This window comes from Pinus tabuliformis, chromosome 8 (assembly GCF_031772625.1).
Source record: "Pinus tabuliformis cultivar Carrire ecotype Pingquan chromosome 8, CPIR1, whole genome shotgun sequence".
Taxonomy (NCBI): domain Eukaryota; kingdom Viridiplantae; phylum Streptophyta; class Pinopsida; order Pinales; family Pinaceae; genus Pinus; species Pinus tabuliformis.
The window spans coordinates 1,134,863,023-1,134,871,446 of NC_142294.1; positions in this window are offsets into that span (position 1 = coordinate 1,134,863,023).

Below are 8,424 nucleotides of genomic sequence, written 5' to 3' on the forward strand. Positions count from 1 at the left end.
TTGGCAAGGGTCGGATCTGACAGCAAAGGTATAAGTAATTATTTCTAGATCTGCACGCGGGTTGCCTTTGGAGAAAGCGCGTATACACGCGGTTTTGGTATAGCGAAGTAGCGTACGCATAATAAGATTTGATATTTTAGGTTGTTGTTGATTCTGGTGGTTGTTGCAGAGTTCTGGGCTCTGGTTTGTGTTCTGTGTTCTTGATGACAGGGTTTCAGTGATTCAGTATTGGATGATTTAGAGAATTATGATGCAAGTATAAGTTGATGATTGTATTGCAGCAGTGTTTGTTTTGTACTCATGGATCCAGTCTGAAAATTGATGAAACGTGGTCCCTGTAGGAAAGAAGGTTGTAGCCTTCTGTAGGGTCAGCACCTACGTACTAGTAAATGGATCGGCTAGTACAAGAGCTGAGCGGGTTGTAGCTCCCTTCTAGAAGTAGTTGGAAAATGAGAGAGGGTTGTAGCCCTCTGCAGGTTGTATCCTACGTACTGGTAAAGGACTGCACCAGTACATTGTAAAAGAAGTTTCTTATTAAAGAAGAAAGAGACGAATTGCAGCAGGTGGTTTTCACCCACATTGGGTTTCCACCTTATATCATGGTGTTCATGTTTGTGGCTTTTATGTGATGATCTGTTATGTTATACTGCACCTGTTTACTGTCAATGTGGTTAATAATGTTCTGATGCATTTACTGAAGATAAGCTAACTGAATCATAAGATTTCTGGATATACGCTAGTTGCTTTAGACACAGTAGCGTGTACACGCGGGTTCACTTAACTGAAGTAGCGTATATGTTTCTGAGCATGAAATTTGAAAAGTTTTATTGATCTGATAATACTGATTCACCCCCCCTCTCAGTATTATTTACAACACATTCTTGCTGAGATAGCATTGTTGTTGTCCTCCCTTGAGTATGTATAAATTATTTGGAGTTCTTATGCCTTTGATCACTATTTCTCGTGTATCAAGCTCACGAATAATACATTCATTTGCTTGAAAAATTACCTCATTTCCTTGATTACACATTTGAATGACACTCAATAGATTATGATTTAAGCCATCAACATACATAACATTTGTAGCTTTGACCTTTTCTTTCAAAACAACAGAACCTTTACCTTTTATGAGTGCAGGGGTGACATTTCCAAATGAGACCTTCCTTTCCTTTTCTAAGGCACTATATGACTGAAGTTTCTCTTTATCACCCATCATATGTTTCAAGCATCCATTGTCAATGTACCAATGATTTTCCTGTCCTTCCACATATAAGGCTATACCACATCTTTCTGGTTGTGGTTATTTCATCCTCCATGTTTTGGGACTTAATGAAGCTTGCTCCTTCTAAGTTGTTTGCCGAAACCCACTCTTTCATTCAGAATCTTCGTGACCAAAGTTGTTACAAATAGAAAATCCTATTTCATTTTCAAGAGTAGAAAAGTTATTGTAGGTTCTTTCCATGATTCTAGTCACACTCCTTTGATTTTGTGCTTCTCTGGTCATGATGGTCTTGTAGGCAAAACATTGAGCTACTTTGTGTCCAAAGTTATGACAAGAGAAACATTGGCCATAGAAGAAGTTCCTGCGATTATCAAACCTTCCGTCTAGGTGATTGCAGTTTCCATAGACATTCATTCATGAGAAAAATTGAGAATGATTTACCTGCGGTTGGTTGTAGCTTTTGTTCGTCCTTGAAGTAGATTGTCCCTGATGTACTTGGTGATCTTTGTTCATCCTTAAGGTAGATTGACCCTGATTTACCTGGTGATCTGCTTTATGCCTTTGTTGTCGCTTGTCAACTTTTTCACTTCTCCTTGCTGCATCAAGATAAATTTTGGAGGTGGATGGATTCTATGCTTGAGATGCTTCTTCAATATATCCAAGACCTATCTTGATTAGTGGAGAACATTGCACTTTGATAATTTCATCTAAAGTTTCAGATCCTTTAGAAAATCTAAGATTAACAACTTTTGTTTTCTCAATATCTTTTCTAAGTCCCACAATTTCAGATTCTAACTTTTCATTGTGTTTTTCCCTTTCAACAAGTTGGAATGTCAGAGTGTCTATAATCATACTCTTTTCATCTATAGCGTCTAAGAAATAATCATCTTCAAAAGCCATCAAAAGTCTATAATCATTACATTGTTCATCTTCATCACTAATTGAAAATCCATCACTGTCTTCATGTGTATAATAGCTCTTCTTACTTACATTCTCTGTTATGTTCCATCTAACTGGTTCCTTACCTTTATCAAGCTTATCTTTATGAGGACACTTGGCTGCATAATGACCGACTCTTCCACAAGCAAAGAATTTGAAATGTAGCTTACCTCTGAATCTTCCAGAACCCCGTTGAAGGTTGTTGAAAAAGTTTGATTCTTCTTCTCCTTCTCACATATGTCTTGACTCATTGTAATCTCCTTTTATTGAAGCTTTGAATGCGGCTTCTCTCCTGTTTGATGGTCCCCCTTTTCTCATTTCGAAATCAATTAGGATTCCGTGCAACTGTGACATGGTAATACTCTATAGATCCTGGTTTTCTTCTATGGCAAAGGCTTTTGATTCAAACTTAGAAGACAAAGATCTTAGAACCTTTTGAACCAAAGTAACTTCTTTTATCTCTTCACCCAAGTTTTTCATACGATTAACAATCTCATCTAACATAAGAAATAATTAGCCACACTTTCATCATTGTACATTATGAGATTTTCATATTGAATTCTGAGAGTTTGTAGTTTTGCACGTTTTACCTGATCGTCTCCTTCATAGCTCAGAACGATCTTGTCCCATATTTTTTTGCAGTTTTGAGTTGCATAACCTTGACAAATTCTGATTGTGATAAACTCCCTATTAGAGTATTGACAGCCTTTGCATTTGTTTCATACTGCTTCTTACCAGCCGTATCTATAGGAGTTGCTGATGGAAATGTGTATCCCGCTTCCACAATATCACAAAATTATGTACCAAGAGATTGAAGATAGGCTGTGATTCTTACCTTCCAATAGACGAAGTTGCTCCAATCAAGGATTGGTGGCCTGATCGATGGCCCTTTTTCGTAGTTGCTCATGATGATAGATCTTCCTTCAAGCAATCATGCTTCTTCTGATGGACTTGCTCTAATACCAATTGTTGGAAATAATAATGAGAAGGGGGGTTGAAACAGTATTATCAAGTCAATTATTTTTCATTTCATAATCAGATTTGCACACAATACTTCAGTTAGTGAAAACGGCGTATATATGCAACTTCAGTTAAGGAAACTCATGTATAACTTACAGACTTATAATTTAATTTATTCTTCAGATGTTGATCATTAATTTGTGTGTAAGAACCATATAAACAGTAACCATGAACAGTAAAATAGAACAGACAGTCACACGCAAGAGCATAAGATATAAGGTGGAAACCCAATGTGGGTGAAAACCACCTGCTGCAATTCGTCTCTATATTTTTTCAATTAGAAACTTCTTTTTACAATGTTTCTGTACTAGTGCAGTCTTATACCGGTACACAGGCTTCTACCTGCGGAGGGCTACAACCTTCTCTCATTCTCTAGCTTCTCCTGGAAGGGAGCTACAACCCCCTTTGCTCTTGTACTAGCCAAGGTACTAGTACATAGGCGCTAACCTACAGAAGGCTACAACCTTCTCTTTTCTTCCAGGGACCACATTTCATAAATTTTCAAACTGGATCCATCAATTACAATAATCAAACATCAAATACATCTACATCAACCAATCTCCTTTGCTTCAATCAAAACTGAAACAACCAATTAATTTTCTGAATGCTGTAACCAGAATACATTAACAGTAACTAGAAACCAATCCTGAACCCAGAACACTGCAGCAATAAACAGAAGTAGGTAAAAGATATTTCATGAGATGAATGCTACTTCAATATATAAAACCTGCATGCATATGCTTCTGTATTAAGACTAACAAGCATACACGAAGCTTTGAATTACTGAACCGACGTGTATATGCGTCTCTGTTGTGTCAAACATGCGTACAGATATATAAAAGATAATTTACCCTTTTCTCTTATTCAGACATGAGTTATAACTAGATTATCATATTTATAGATCAACTCATGCGCCAACTATCACAGATCAAAATCACACAAAGATACAACTATTCAAGACTTAAGATCTTGACCCAACAATAGAAATTATCCTTCTTCTTGTCCTCAGGTTCCTCCTTGGTTCAGATCCAGCTATGCACCATAACCCAATTCTAGATCTTTCTCTTCATGAGATATTCAATGCTTGACTGAATACCTTTGCCAAATGATCTCCTTCCGTTTTTTATAGTCTTAGGCCTTACTCAAACCATGGTCCAAAACCATAGAGAATCAATACCATGGACCCAATACCTGGATTCAACACATCGAATGAGATACCATGGTCCAAAACCATAGGTCCAAATACTAAGGACTAAATACCATGGACCAAAAATAAATTTTCCCACATGTGCATGCTTTTCCTTGCATGAAAGCGTGTGCATATGTATATGTGCCTTATTATCGTCGAGCCTGCATGTATATGTGACTCGGCTAAGAGGAAATTGTGTATGTCTCTTTTTCTTTCATTCCAAGAGCCTGAACTGTGATCTTCCATCTGAGTGAGTTGCCATCAAGGACAACACCTGTGCCATAGTGCCAAACCTGTGTCATAATGCCAACATTTTCTTGCTCCATGGTTTCTCCACAGATGTCCATATGGTATGATTCTACAGCTAGGGCATGGTTGGATGGATCTTATTCCACTACAGTCATGACCCCTCATGTGACCCTAATAGGTCTACAACATTCCTCTGATACATTTCCCTCTGTCTATTTTTTTTCTTCATTAATCTATTATCAAAGTAATTCTCTTGCCATGTTTTATTTCAGGTTTTCCGTAAGATACCTTAGTGCTCCAGATACCATCACTAGGTGCCTTACCCAGAGTTCTGTCATCACTTCCTGTTTTGGTCACCAAAATTCCTTCAGGTATGTGAAAGAATCGATTTCCTTATGGTAGCCTATAAGTGGTCAGAGCCTTTTATGGCTTGATTAAGGGTGCGGTATAATGTTAGCTCTTCTAGAGCACCCACAACAGGGTTTTGTCTAGCTTTTCTAGCTCTCAGTCTTTGATAATGTTAATACTTTGTGTATCATTTTCAAGTGAGCCGAATAGCTTCGACTTCTGAGGCAAGCTGATGTTGATGTAATAGTTATATCTATTTGGATAGAATGTAGATAGTGTAATTTTCATTTTGAGGTTTGTTTATTAGGCCTTTAAGGTTATTTTGGTGACTATTGGCCTATATGGGCCTAACCCACGTTCGGAAGAATTATTTAGCCAAGTAAATCCCGCAGCTACCGACCCTTTCGGTTATAGCCCATGAAGCGCGGATTGAGGTCTCACCCGAGGTAGTAGGGGAGAGTGCTGGAACAAAGTTTTTGCACAATTGGGATGTCTAGATGTGGTCTGAGAGGTTCGCACACCATCCTACAGCTTCACGCTACACTAGATCTGCATAGATCTCGATTATCTTTAGCTTTCTCTAGATCTAATTTATTCAATTAAGTATTATAACCTAGATCTACTTAGAGAGTTCTTTAAGCAAACACTTATCACTTTTATTCAGTTCGTAGATTAAGATTTAAACCTAGATTCACAAGTATTCAATAAGCAGTGTGCGTAAAACAGTTTTATTAACCATGCAAAATGCTAGATTCACGATAATTCAAATTCAACACAGAATTCAGAAAATCTTATCTTTATTTCCACTTATCACCCTTACATCCAGATCTGCACTATGCACTCAACTGCATGGGTCTGTGCACACAACTGCAGACTCTTCTAGGTCGCTGCCCACATAGCTGTAGAGCCTCTATCTCCTACCCAAACCCCCAACTCGGACTTAGAGACGCTTTAAGAATGCTTCTTCACACCCATTACATATTAGACATCCAAATCTCACCAAAAACTTAGCTACTCTACGCATAGAGCCTCACTCTATTTAAACCTTTCTATGGACCATGATCCATAGGTGGGCCAACTCAACTTACATTTCTTTACATTATTTTTGGATTGACTACCCTTTTGACTTTAACTTATTACACATCACGCTCCGTGCATATCGCAAAATCTTTACACTTCTCTTACCCAAAATTGCAGGCTTAACGCCCCATACCCATTGTATGAGGCTTCTGCTACCCAACAGTCCCCCAACACAATCATCATGACTCGTCCTAAGTCACTCAGTTGGTGCGTCCATTTTTGCGCGGAGATTGGTCAACAGCTTCTGTGCGTCGCTTGTGCTAGAGCCAAATTCTTGCTTCATGCACTGCATCCATTCCACATGTGTTGCCGACACCTCAGTCCCTATCTCTACTATCTCCATAGTGGCATACTCAACTTGCATGTGGGATACCTTGTGCTCTATGGTGGTTAAAACCACAAATGCCTCATCCAGCCACTGCTGGAGATGGGCTTTAAAAAATGCTTGCTTTTGTCTAGCGGCATCGGCTTGGATTTTCATGTCCTAGACCTCCCTCATCTTCGCCAAGCGCTGCATGATAGCAATGGTCTGCATGGTCCCTCTGAGTTGATCATAAGCTTACTGGAGCTCCTGGGCCTCAGATTCCAACCGATGAAGTGTTGGTTGCTCCTGAGGGGCAGTGATCGTAACAATCGACTAAGTTAACAGATCAGTACATTTCACCATTGACTGTGTGAGCATTGCACACCCCATAATAATAATGTTCCTGCGTTGTTATAAGATCTCTGGTGGCATCGATTATGGAACCTGTAGTCTTAAGTCTATGATCTGAGCGCTGAACTCTAGCTAGATCTGCATGGCCTCCTCCTTTGTCTTTTAGAACTTAGTAGCCAGTGTATGGATCTGTGTCTCAATGGCAAGTCCTCCATAATTTCTAACTCTTGGGCACTCGAACAGGCTTCTACTACTACCTTCTCCATCTACTGCTTTTGTGTGATTGTTTCGTCACGTTGGAGCCACAGTTGTTTGATACTAATTTTATGTTCTCTGAGTACATGGTTAGTGTGGCTGGCCCTAGCGTGGAGTTCAATTGTGGTGTTGTCATGTAGTTGTTGCAAACTTTCACGTGGTAGACCAGCCACATTTAGTCCCAGTCCTGTAAGTCATTCTAGCACAGCTTGGTCCTCCATTTGGGTGGTGAGCAACGCACTAGCTGGAATCGGGATAGAATGATCCATTTGGGCTTTTAAAAACGGTTCCATGGCTGCCATATTGGAAACCCTTGGAGTAGCATTGGTGCCTACCAGCGTGATTCTTGATCCCGGCTTGTGTAGCTATGTATGAAGTTCCCCCAACACAATCTGCTACTCCGACATGGCTTCATTGACTGCTTCCCGAGTGGCATCTCGAACTGTGTTCTTGATGTTTGTTAAGTCTCCTTCGGTTAGTGTGGTCAATCCACTGTTCATTTTAGATTCCTTTGCCTTCTTCCATGGCTTCAACCACTCTGATGGTGCTAATCGCTTTAGTGTTGAATTTACGCCTATTGTTGGTGGTTTGTCTATGCCCATTTTAGGGGTTACCTTCTAACTGCCCTTGTCTGTTGTTGATGCTGACCCTCCTAGTGGTGTCTCTCCTATGGTTGTCCGAGCCACCTCCCATGCTATCTTAACTTCTGCAGCAAGCTGTTCATTGCGCTTTTTCTACGTGGTCCGCTTAGATTCCTCCTTTTGCTGCCTGATAGTGGTGTTGTTGCGCTATACCGCTGCTACTCTACGCCATGCCAGTGGCCAAGTATCCACAATCCCGTCAATAAAATCATCAATAGTGATAAATCAGAGTGAGGTCCATGGCTGGGCTGGGTCCTTACACACCCTGATGTAGAGACGATGCATGTTTGCCTTAAATTTAGCAATATGCTTCATGCTTTCATATATCCCATTAGACAAGTGGGGTAAGGCAGTAATCCACTCATGCATAGTCACGTCCATCAGTACCAAAAAGATTTTGATATTTCAAATTCGTCCCACATCCCTTCTTGCCCAAAGGGAATCATATCGAGCGGCTTCTGGCCATTCTAAGTCCAAGACAGGAAACTGGCTTTCTTCGGGTAGGTCGGTGGCAACCAACATGATGGATAGGAGCAACCATGCATAATGGAAATTTTTTCCCTCCTCCTACACTTTGTGGCAGTTGGTCAAAAACTCTTCACAGAGAAACTGGGACCAATTGAACCATACACTAGTGGCACATTCTTCAGCGAGTGCAATCATGACTGCTGGAACGTTAGTGCCACAACACTTCCTCATTACTTTCCCTGCCAGTAATTGAGTGGCGATGAGAACTTCTTTATCTCAGATACTATAAATGACATACCCCCGCTGCCCTTTTGTAAGCTTATACTTCTTTTTTAATTGGTCTATCATCCAAATATCA